Source organism: Takifugu flavidus, chromosome 13 (genome assembly GCF_003711565.1).
Source record: "Takifugu flavidus isolate HTHZ2018 chromosome 13, ASM371156v2, whole genome shotgun sequence".
NCBI lineage: Eukaryota > Metazoa > Chordata > Actinopteri > Tetraodontiformes > Tetraodontidae > Takifugu > Takifugu flavidus.
The window spans coordinates 3,568,979-3,581,811 of record NC_079532.1 but is presented as its reverse complement, the minus strand read 5'-3'; the positions used below and the strand labels follow the sequence as shown (position 1 = coordinate 3,581,811).

The 12,833-nt window shown below is 42.5% G+C and overlaps 1 long non-coding RNA gene across 2 annotated transcripts; it reads left to right on the top strand.

Moving 5' to 3' along the window:
* The first annotated feature begins 7,175 nt into the window (after positions 1-7,175).
* Positions 7,176-11,091, top strand: LOC130536814 (uncharacterized). Of its 2 annotated transcripts, XR_008953474.1 has the most exons (4): positions 7,176-9,087; positions 9,516-9,581; positions 9,723-9,775; positions 9,881-11,091. It is a non-coding gene; the product is annotated as an uncharacterized LOC130536814 (long non-coding RNA). The 2 variants fall into 2 exon arrangements; XR_008953472.1 differs by having other exon boundaries at positions 9,723-11,091.
* Positions 11,092-12,833: the final 1,742 nt, after the last annotated feature.

The following is a 12,833-nucleotide window of genomic DNA, read 5'->3' as shown; positions in this document are numbered from 1 at the left end:
GTGTGATTTCTCTGACATCATCAGATATTATATACAAATATTCTTCTTCCTTTACTATAACAATACTTGCTAAACTATGATTGAAATAGATTTTAATCCTTCTAAGTCATTTAATTTGTCATCATTCAAGACAGCTTTATACAATGTGACGTGGAAATAATGTACGGTCGAGAAAATAAACGTTACAGTGTTAAACTATTGATATCAACTTCATGTTAACATTTTAATTTGTGATATCAGCCGGATGATCTTTGTACATTTACAGTATAGGACACTTGTCTCCAGCATCTATTCAAACTGGTGTACAGTCCACGCAGCAGCACTCCCAGTTTGCCCTTAATTAAATAATGTTGTTTTTGTCCTTCACACATGAGTGAGCCAGTGTAATTATGAGTTATTATATATATTATTATGGCTTCCCGGTTATTAGGAATTCTTGTTGGGGTTTTCTGTCCAGGAAAATTATTCGAAAGCTGTAATTTGTCATTTCTGCTCTAATTAGCCTTGTTCTGAGGAGGAGGGGGGTTGCAATTAATTATATAGAATCTATCTATCTATCTATCTATCTATCTATCTATCTATCTATCTATCTATCTATCTATCTATCTATCTATCTATCTACATTCAGGAAGAATTAAAATATATAAACCACAAAGCTATTTTCGTCACAATTCACCACAGGTAGTTTTTACCATTTCTTCTTCCTGGTCACATGTCCCCTCCTCATCAGTTTCCTAACCAACCCCCACCCCCCACCCCTGTTGTCTCAGTCCCATCAGTCCCTCCAGGCTGAGATGCCTGCTGATGCTAACAAATGAGGAGAGGCCCCGCTGTCAAAGAGTCCATCTGTCTGTGTCGTCCAAATTGAATTTCATAAATGCAATCAAAGGGGGTCTGTTATGAAGGACCCAGAATGGCCTGTGTATTATTTCCGTCAGCAGGCTGAGGGCAAACACTGTTGCCACCAAATGCAGATAGATGTTAGATGTATTGAACAGTTCGCCTGCTGTGCTCCTACCCTCCTCATCAACTGGGAAGAGGAGGTTCCTTATGGCGTTGCTAATGGAGGAACATCTGACGGTCCACCGCATGATTATTTGCTCTGGTTTAGTGTTTAAAAACCCAAAGAGTTAATTTGGCATGCAACCGGCCACTGCTGTTCAAAATGGAAAACAAAACAGGAAAAAGTCCGAAGCACCTGAGGACAGCTGGAGGCTTTAGAACTCCTTTAGAGCCAATTATTAAAGCAAGACCACAGATTTCCCACTGACAGGCTCATGCAAATTCAGCACAATGCTGCTTGTTCTGCTGAAACAGAGGATTCTGGAGAACCTCTAATTAGCTGTTAAATGAGCTGAGCTTTGACCCCTGAAGCTCCCTCAGAAGGATGCTTAATCCTCGTTGAAGCACTTTGAGGAACCATTGATCCAAAAGCCAATGATGCGAGGATTGACCCTCTGATCAAGCTGCAAACTCCAACTTGATTGAACAACATCCATTATAGATCGTGACAATAAGCTTGAGCGTGTCAGTGAAGACCTAAAACCTGGGAATGTTTTTGACAAAGACGATCTATCCGAGCAGATGGCACAGCCAGGAAAAATAGGTCAAAATAAACTAAATTAAAACTTGTTATGATTCGTTTCTTGGACTAACTCTCAAATGGTGCTTCACTACTGAGATGCAGCTGTGTCCCTGGTGCGGTGTTTAAATCCCATCCTCCTCTTCTCTATGCAGTTTTCTTTGTTTTTTTTGGACATGCAGCTGTGCCGGGACCTCTCGCTCCCGCTCTTTAACAGCTGCTTTCTGCGATTGTTTACTACCGTATTTCATTGTTCGAGCAGAGAAGCAGCGTCCTGCAGGCTGAGTCCTGTGTTAACGGAAATGAAGTTTCTAAACTGAAAAACAAGCCTGTTCAGGACGGCAGCAGTCAAGTACTGTTGGTGGACTCCTGATTGATTTCTTCCACTGCCTCCATCAGAGAGCATTCAGAATAAATTGCGGGGAAGCTTAGTGAGAGCTTGTCCGTCAGACACTGTGTTTTGGGTTTCTATATTGTCTGACGTGGTTCTGTTAAAACTTGGAGACTTGGACTTCCAGAGAACTTTACCTGATATATTTGCAGTGTCGTGGTTCACCATAAACCTCCTCGGTGTGTTTTCAGTGTATTTGCACCACTGGTTCCAAGTGGAGGAACCTTCCTGGTTCCTTCACTTGCAATAGCTGGATTTTAATCAGGTGGCAACGTTTCCATCTGAAATATTCTTTTAAAAATAACAGGACAGCTGTTTGTCTTTGGCACCCAGAGCAACGAGTCTGACTCCTGCCAAACTCTGAGATTCTGAATCAGGACAGACAAAACCACTCTCATATTCAACCCCTGATAGATTTCGTTTCCAGAACAATTGATAGTTTGTTGCACCTGCTGTGCCGTGGGATTCCGCCTGGCGAGGAAAGAGCCGGCATATGGCCGCCTTAATTAATGTGAGAGCATCTCGTTGTCTGCATCCCAGCAGACAGTTTAGGTCTGATAGAACCTGCGGACCTCGTGTCTTGTTGGGATTCGCAGGCCTTCATGTTGCGTTCACTGTACTGGATTAATGTGTTGTTTGCTGCTCACCTGAGCCTGGATTCCACCTCCTCAAAGATGTCATCTTGGGCTGAAGGTAAAACAAAAACCCTGCCAGTATTTTGGTACAAAGTTGACTTTGATTGTTTCTCCTGCTGGGCAACAAAAAAGACAACTGGAGGATGAGATTTGTTTTTTACAAGTGACAAGTGATTCATGGCTGTGATGGAAGAGTTGGTTCAGCGCTCAGCAGCATTTAGTGTTTTCGCTCATTTGATGTCTTTTTTTTAACCATCAATAAGTGACCTTTGCTTATATGCATATTTTAAATTGTGCAAATAAAATATTCTCTGTTCCTCCAGTTTTCCATCAATGTAGCATTCATCAGGAGCTTGACAAGTGATTCAAAAAAGTAAAGAAAAAGAATAAGAACTCAAACACTTCTATGCTGGTCCAGTAGCATCACGGACAGGGACAGGAAGAGGATGGACAGACTGGTCAGGAGGGCCAGCTCTGTCCTGGGATGTCCCCTGGACTCGGTGGAGGTGGTGGGAAACGGGAGGATGATGGCTAAGCTGTCATCCATGTTGAACAACACGTCCCACCCCCTACAGGACACCCTGACAGCACTGGGCAGCTCCTTCAGTGAGCGGCTGCTCCACCCTCGCTGTGTGAAGGAGAGGTATCGCAGATCTTTCCTGCCGGCTGCTGTCAGACTGCACAATAAACATAGCGCCCGCTAGCACAATCTGAATGTTATATATTCTGATATGTATATTGTATTCACCCTCTGTACTATGTACAGGTATACAGGGGCCGAGTATCCATTTACCTGGATTATTGTAAATATACATCCTCTTTGTATATTCCAAATCCTATTCTATTCGATTTTATCTTATTTTTCTCTGCATGCTCTTGCTGTTGTTGCACTGTAAACCTGAATCTGAATCTGAATCTGAATCTGAATCTGAATCTGAATCTGAAAGAGCATGTGGTGTATTTATCTCCTTTTTTCTGTTCAGTATGAGGTCTATTTTCTGCTTTAATCAACAGAAAAATGATCAATTCCCACATAACAGACCCCTGGACACTGGCTGCCTCTGAGCAGTTCTTTTTTCATAATTCATAAAAGCCCATTTTAAAAAAGATGTGGATGATAGAAAGAACAATTTTCTTGTTCATCCAGCCTGAAAGATGAATAGCAAGTCTCAGCCACTCAGTATATGAGAAAGCCTTTCCATTATGTAGATATAAATACATTCTCCTTAAGTCCATAAAAGTACTGCATAAATCAGTAAAGCATTTTAGGCTTACATTTATTCATTTATTTAAACTCACTGCCTCCATTTCAATTCAAGTTTATTTATGTAGCATCTGTTAAAATCAAAAGGAGAGGGGAGGGGAGGAGAGGAGAGGAGGAGAGGAGAGGAGAGGAGAGGAGAGGAGAGGAGAGGAGAGGAGAGGAGAGGAGAGGAGGGGAGGGGAGGGGAGGGGAGGGGAGGAGAGGAGAGGAGAGAGAGGAGAGGAGAGAGAGGAGAGGAGAGGAGAGGAGAGGAGAGGAGAGGAGAGGAGAGGAGAGGTTGGGACTGGGGGGGAACCCTGCTGTTCCCCCCCAATTAGAACCGTATAGTCCGTGTGACCACCTGCTGCTTTCGGGAGAAACTTTACAGCTGAAACTGTTTGCTTCAGGAGTTCCACCAGGAGTAACTTCCTGGAACTGCAGAGTTTGATGCTGCAGATAATTGTTGTTTTATTATAAGCAGGAAAGAGCAGGGGCCATATGTTGTTTACATAGATGCTGGAGATTAGAGAGATGGATGGACGGATGGATGGATGGATGGATGATGGATGGATGGATGGATGGATGGATGGATGGATGGATGGATGGATGGATGGATGGATGGATGGATGGATGGATGGATGGATGGATGGATGGATTAAACTGGCCAAACAAGACTTAAAAGCACATTTATATGCGAGCACTTTTACGCAGACACTCAGAATTGCTGTTGATGGCTGCAGACATCAGCGACAGAGTCGGCGGTGAAACAGCATTAGTGTGACATCATGTGCAGGAAAATGAGATTAGGCGATGACGCACGTGACATGCTAATGACATCTCAGCATTTATTTGAGCGATCTACAACCATCCAACCTCCAGAATCCCCAAGGAAGCCTGGACACATTCATTATGATCTCAAAGAGCCAAATTTAGCATCATTTTCTTGTCCTTCTATGTGACACTGTTTCCTCTCATGAAAGCAAACTATTGCACGCGCTGTAGATTTTTATACATCAACAGTTTCAGTGTTTACAACTGCTGCAGAGGAGCTGATATTAGCGGCGTTTTTGTAACTCTCACCCCAACAAGAAGACGTGTTTATGTCTTTATTTGACACTCTGAGGTCCTCTTTGCATAAGCTGAGGTCTGTTGTTATCGCTGTGTTGATCCTCAATTCTTATGAGCACACACACCCCTGAAGATTTTATTTTATTTCACCGAGTCGTCCTTGCCGTGGTGTTAAGTAGCACTTGGATCCTGGAGAACATGTTATGGCTGGGTGAGTGGTTCCAGCCTGCAAAGAACAGAATCTGCAGATTTGTTTCATATTCTCGCACAGTCCAACAGTAATTCGCCTTCTTCCTTTTCAAAAAACAACAACCTGACCTTGGAAAATATCTACTTGTATTTATTTAAATGTTGTGTTTGCTTTCAGGTACAATACACGTGAGAATGCGTGATTTGTCTGAGAACGTGACTGTATTTAAAAAGCAACAGAACCGAGGGTGAAAGTGCAAATCTCTCATGCATAGAGATTTATTTATGTATGTAGGTTACAAGTATAGAATTCTTTCTGTAGGACAACTAGAGTGCAGCAGCAGGAGCAAATAGCTCTCCTTTAAATTTCTGGAATACAGTTAGCATCTTAAAAGTACCATTTCTGTAATATAGCAAGATGAGATGAACCCAGCGTTTAGAAATATAGACATTACAGTACATTACCGCTGTTGTCCAATATATGTAAAATATCACTTCAAAAATAGTGCAGCGGAACTGAAGCGTATATATGCTATATTTCATGTCAAGTGACTGTGGTTGTAAATGCTGGTTGCAAAAGGTGTGCTTGAATTCGGGATTTAAAGGGTTTAATGGCTCCTGTCTGTCTTTCCTTCATTAAAACTTTCCCACGGTGTCACATCCTCCTTAGCTGCATAACTTTACAATCTGCTCAACTGATTCATCGCGGGATTTAGGACCTTTGGCAGCATCATACATCTGCCCCATTAGGGTAAGAAGCATATCATTAAAAGCAGCACCTGCAGGGCTGTGGGGCAGATGTGCATTGAGTATCTCGGCCACCTGGGGGCGCCAATGCTGCAAGCTGCTGTCTTTTTTTAATGGGAATTCAAATCACGCTGGTTTTATCTGCGGCTGTCTAATCCATTATAGATGTTTTAAAATGTTGCATATAAGTGAAATAGCTGTTGTTTCTTGTGACATAATCTTTGGGGGCCACTGATAGGTACAATGCGAAATATTAAGATAGAGTTTGTTTTTGATCCCAAGTGAATGCAATACGCATCTGTATTAGGTGGCTGCTCTACAGATGTGCAGTTTTAATATGAGAGGTCATAACGGCTATTTCATGTTTATTGTAATCACTGATTAATAGAGTTGCATTGTGTAATCATATTAGTCAATGTAGTTGTTTTGGGTTTTTTAGCATATTTTTTTGGAACCATTTAATGCAGTGAATTAGAACTTATTTTAACCGATAGAAAACTGTTAAGCTTTGGGAGTTAAAGTTAGACACAATGCAGTTGTGTGTATGGGTAGAAGTGGGGGTTGACTGCTGGTCATGGGGATAAAATGTGCCAGATGGTTGAGACCTCCTCCCCATTTCCAGCTACCGACTGAAGAAGAACTAATGGGAAAGAATAGAAGGAAATGGGAAATGGGAACATTGGAATAAGCAATTGAAGCAGAGTGTGTGTGAAGTGTTTGTCTTCCTTTGCTTAAGTTACCAATAGACCACTATCTGTCAAGATGTCCAAATGAAAGATTTTGAAGAAACCTGTTTTGTTTTACCAGTAAGTTTAATAGATGGATCTGTGGGGGTCATCTTGAGGGCCAATAATGGGCCAAGCCACATCCCTGTCAAAGCCAATCTTGTTTAAACGCACATATTCTTATAAACAAACAGCTCCTATTCTTGAAAATAAAGAATGAACAGTTGTTTGGATTAAATTAGGACATCTTTTAAATCCTTTGCAGTTTTTAGATTTCAAGATATACTTTCTAATTCAAACAGCAGCGCTTCGGTTTCCTCTTCAAGCTCCTGCGCCGACAGTTCTGCTTTATCCTTAAACCACCTGGAATTGCCCCCCTGCTGTGCACGTCTATTTTTTCTCAGCACAACCCTTTCAGATTAAGCAGCACCAAGCAGCGACCCGCCCTCTGAGCGCCCTCCAAGGATGGCAAACATGGCCGTCTGCTGGTGATTCAAAGCGACCGACACCGGGAGCCTGCTGAGACGACTGTGCTGCCTGCGTGGGCTCTCTTCCAAACCTCCCTCTGTTCCTGTAAGTGGCATCCACTGGGGGGGGGCTGCTACCTCCTCCAGCATCACAGCCTTTGAAACACATCCTACCAGGGGGGATGGACTATTTTGCTCTGTTTGGTGGTGACATCGCACAAAACTGTCAGAGGAGCAGCGAGAGCTCAGCCTCCTGTGGCAACAAATTGGGGTAGATGTGGGTTTTCTGTTTCAGTGTTCATAGTTGTTTTGCTAAACTGTGCTTTTTCCTTGTCTTATGTTAACTTGGAACCCTTTTTCCCCCTCTGACTCCTCTCAGTGGCTGGGTTTCTCTCTGTTTTGTGCTCAACCAATTTCTGCCTGACTCACACCAAACCCTTGGAGACGTCCTGGGTCTCAGCAACATGTTGTTGCTTGATTAAATTTGAGCTTTGTCACTGAAAATGCATAAATATTGAACAAAATTGACAATTCACTGATAGAGTAACTATGGGGGCCAAAGCCAACAGAGAAAATAAATCTGCCACTTCCAGCACTGTTGGCAGAGTCGGCAGGCCTGTCTGTGCTTCTAGGAACCAAAATGGGTCCGGAAACTTTGTTTCTGTTGCCTGTTCAGTGTTTTACCAGAGCAACAAAATGTTTGTAATTTCTAATCCAATCCTGGTCTCAGTAACAAACCCTGTGTGTTTAACTGTTCCCATGGTTTCCATGTTTGTTTTTGCCTCTCATCTCCATGAAAACAGCCACCACAAACACAACCATGACAGAAAATCAATGTCAGAGCTGTAAGAACATTTTTTTTAAAAAGGAAGCAGTGAATGTCGAATCCCTGCAAATGTCTGCATATAATTTGCACCTTATGATACACATCGCCCACACGTGCGTCCAATTCACTCCACACCATCTGCACTCGTCCAGTCCAGCAGTACAATTTCACACTTTTTGGTAATTACTTTTTTTCTGTGAAGCACACAGATCAGGACGGATAAATAATGAGCTAAAGATAAAATAAGTTAAGCTACACCCCTTCCTCTTATGTACGGAAGTGTCCCGCTCACTCTTCCACAAAGCTTTAGTCCCCAGAAGCATATTAATTGGTAAATTTGCATAACTGGAAAAATGAGGAACAAGAGGCCCTTTTCTTTTTTTCCCAACCCTTTGACAGTGAATAAGTTGGCATAATGACAGCGCCTGTGATGTTCCAGCTCATGCATCTGGTTTGATTATTTTTCTGCTCCTCCGGTCAGAAGCAGCAGTGATGATCAGAGACGTCTACTTCAGTGCAGCTCATTATTTAGATCTGCAGCAATCCCAGACTCAGCTCTGCAAATAAACGAGGCTGTGCGTCCATGTCAAATCAGAAAAACTGAAAGAAATTGCCAATAAGAGGACTGACGTAATTGTACATTTTACTCATTATTCAGAAGCTGCAAATATGGAGGAAAGTCAGCAGATAACCGGCAGAAGATCACAACCCAAACTGCGTTACCAGAAACTTTGACAGACCGTTGTCATCCATCTATCATCCTGGTATTCTTGTTACAGAGATGTGCAAAAATCCCAATTTTAATGTTGAATGTTCTGTTGGGGTTCTGGGATGTGTCTGGCTTTGTCCTGCAGGGGGTGGTGTGGAGCACAATTGGTGGCAGCTGGCACTGCAGGCAGGCGCACCTGTAGGAAATTTACATCTCGCCTATTTAAGCAGGTTGTGCTGTTGTGTCTGTTCGTCTTCCTTCGTCGTGTGAGGGTGTTTGTTTGGGTTCCCTCGTCGTGTGTTGGATCTGCGGTTCTGGAGGGCCGCTTCTGTTCCCTAGTTTCCTGTTGCCCTGGAGGGCCGCTTCTGTTCCCGAGTTTCCTGTGGCCCTGGAGGGCCGCTTCTGTTCCCGAGTTTCCTGTGGCCCTGGAGGGCCGCTTCTGTTCCCTATGCTCGGCTGTCCTGGAGGGCTGCCCTCGTCTTTCTTGTGTTGCTCCCCTTCCCCCGTAAATAAAACCGTGACCATTTTACTACTGTCTCCTGGCCTGCGTTCGGGTTCTGTTCAACCCTCGTTCCGTAACATGTTCTTTGCCACGTCATTGGAATTATTTGGGATTTTTGACAAACGTTTGCTTGTGGCTTGTGTTCTGTTAATAAAATGTTACTTGAGACTGTTTTGCTTTAAAATTAGTTAAGTTTTAGGGGATTTTCTTTTCTAGTTTACGAGAGAGGCAGAGTAAAATATTCATATTAAGGGTGTAAAGGGAAGGGAATTGAGAAAATATACAGTACGTATAGTTTTTTGGCAATATCAAGTAATATATATAATTGAAGCATTTTTTTTACATTAGGATTAAAAAAAAAACAGTGCATGTTTACTCTGAGGTGGTGAAACTACTGTAAGGAGTGACTAAAGTGCCCTCTGTCCCTGCAGTACCTGTACCAGCTTGTAGGTGGAGACTCTGCACCGCCTTTTGGCTCCACAGCAGCTTCACACGCAGTAAGTCAGCAACACTGATGGAATGAAACAGTTGTCTGAGCAAATGTCGGAGATTTATTGTTAATATGCATCGATCTTGGTCCAGACATTGAATGAGTGTGGATAAAGGTGTGATCTGTTGTTTTTGTTTCATCTTTTCAGTACTGTGTAGTATATGAGGCCTGTGTATCGATCCCCAGCAGGCCTTGACCTCTGTAAGACCTTAACTTATTTTTCAGCCATCCTGGCACCATCTCAAACATGTTCCATATGTGTCCTGTCACCTGTGTCTTTTTACTTTTTACTTTACCATATAAAAGGGGGTTACCAAAGTAAACACTTCGGAGATCTTCACCATCTGGACCACGAAACCTCCCACAGGCAGACTGCAGCATCCGATTGATACCTGACTGCTCTCTCCAATAAACATCTCTTATAACCAAGTCAGTGTATACGAAGATTCCTTCCTCATCAGCACCTCTCGACTACCATCAGAAGAAATTTACAACAACAGTGATCCTACAGCCAGGATGTTCCCTTGTTAGGTTCAAAATACTTTGTACATATGCTCACATGCTTATTATTACTCACATGCAGAAACTGCCTGTTTTAAGACCTTTCTTCTTTTTGTGACCTTGCTTGCGTAAGAGAGCTATCATGATTGATATTCTGTCCCCTCGAGGTGGCGAAAGACAGATGTACCCGCTGTTGGAAAGTTCCGTTTCCAATTTCTATATGTTCACTTCTGCTTTTGTCTGCGAACACTCCACCCTAATCCGATACCAACATGTTTGTCTGTTAGTATAAATAAACCCTGTTGAAGGACAGCATCTCCGTAGCTCACACTGCAGACGTGTGGTTACCCTTGCAGCAAGCAAAGCAAGAGTCTCTGTCTCATTTCTCTGAAGGCAATGGCACAGGGAGAAATCTAACCCTTTTCTCCCTAACATCCCTGGAGTCCTGGAGCAGAAACACAATTTTCACACACTTATTTTTTTTAAACATGGCAACCATTGGAACAGCTAATGTGCGCGCACACACACAAATTCCTATAAAGACACATTGATTAACACATACACAGATGTTATAGTCTTGTGTAGTATCTGACCCGTTCTATGCAGGCTTTACATCTGTAAGGCCGTAATGTGTTTAACAGCCAGCCTAAGCACCATATTAGGACATGCTCCACATGTGTGTCCGGTGTCTTCTTCCTTTAGGTAATAGGAGCTGCTAAAAGACAACACTGGAGCCTGTGGGCCCCCAGTGATTCTCACTAGGAGGATGTATAGCATGACGCATCTTCAGTATTCCCTTTTTTGGTAATAACTGAACGCTATACCATTGGGTTGACCATATTGTATAGCGTGAGGTCATCAGAAAAGAATGTGTTTACTTGACTGTATAAGAAGGAGGTGACGATGAAGACACCTCGGAGTTCTTCACCAACGGGACCGCGAAACCTCCCTCGGACAAACTGCAGTGTTCGATTGATACCTGACTGTTCTCTCCAATAAACATCTTTGATAACCAAGTCGGTGTCTGCGAAGATTCCTTCCTCATCAACACATCTCGGCTACCACCAGGAGAAGATTCACAACACTTGCTATATTCTTAATCAAATCCTACCTTAGTTTTTTAAAAGCGATCCTTCCATTTTCAAAGATGACAATGTTGTCCTACAGCAGAAATTAAATTTTTATCATCCAATGTTGTACAGACAGTGACAATGTATCAAACTTCTCTAAAACATTTGAGAAATAATTTAAGAGAGATTATGGAGAAATAGGTCGACTGTATCCTCAAGCTTCAGTTTCAATTACAGCTTTACATATATTATCATCTAACTGGCTGCTGGTAGGTCAGTGCCTGTAGTCTGATTTGCTTTTTTGTCTGGTGAACTAAAACTGTCATATGCTTTATGTTTTAGAACAGGCAGATAGGACAGCTTGTTTTAATGACCTTTTGTTCAACTCTCTTGTCTCCTCCCTGGATTCTTTCTGGAGAGGTTTTAAGCACCATCGATGACGCCTTTAGTGTACAGAAATGTAAATCTTTAGTGCATAGTTAGTGCATTTCTGTGAGGATTTTCATGACCTCTTCCCTATGAGATGTAAAGCGTTTCTTATAAATGCCAGTATGACTGCAAAGGACCCCCAAGAGGTGTTGATATCATCTGGTATCATGCAGAGATGTCTGCTACATTTGATTAGAGCAGCAGCACAGCAGAGATCACATCCTTCTAAAATACAACTGGGTTGGCTGGTTGGTTTATTGTTTGCTTGTTTTGTTGTTTGTTTGTGTGGTGAATTTCTTCTGGTGATCGTAGAGAGGTGCTGATGAGGAAGGAATCTTCACAGACACCTTGGTTATAAGAGATGTTTATTGGAGAGAGCAGTCAGGTATCAATCGAACACTGCAGATTGTCCGAGGGAGGTTTCGTGGTCCCGATGGTGAAGATCTCTGAAGTGTTTACTTCGGTAGCCCCTTTTATATGGTAAAGTAAACACACTCTAATGATCTCATGACACTATATGACAAACCACATGGTATAGCACAAGCATGTGAAAGCACATGAGAGTGCATGATAGCACTGGTAAAAAGACTCATGTGGAACCTCTTCAGAAATGAGGAAACAGGGCCTACTGGGGATCAATACACAAGCTTCACAAAACTGTTCATATAGCAATGCTGTAACCGCTTATTATCACCCCTGTGCAGAACCCTGTGACCTGCTTTAACTGATGTTCTATCACCTCGGGATAGCAGGTGTAGGTTGCCCTTGCTGCAAGTAAAGCTTAAAGCTGTTGTCTTTGCCTCAATTGTTTCTCTCAAGTTTTAAGTCATTCGAACCTAACACTTATACAGGAAAAACACAAGACATCCATCATAAGCTGATGACTAGACAAAAGAGCAGGAAACACCACGAGATATCACAAGCTGAAAAATAAGTTGAGGTCTTACATAAGTCCAGGTTTACAAAAAATAGATACACAGCTGGGAAACAAGGTAAGTTCTTACAGAGGTCAAGGTCTGCCGAGAATAGATGCATAGTTTCAGATACTACAGTTACGGTTAAACTACAGTTTGCTGGTCGAAGTGAGAGAAGACGCTGAAGTTGAGAAGATGTTGTAGTATCAGACCTGTGTCTCTATTCTGTGTACCATATGGCTGACGGACTCCAGGCCTTCCTCCTACTTCGATTTTTGGTACTAACTGGACTCTATGCCATTTGTTTGGTTATACTGTGTAATGAGGTCATCAGAGAAGAATGTG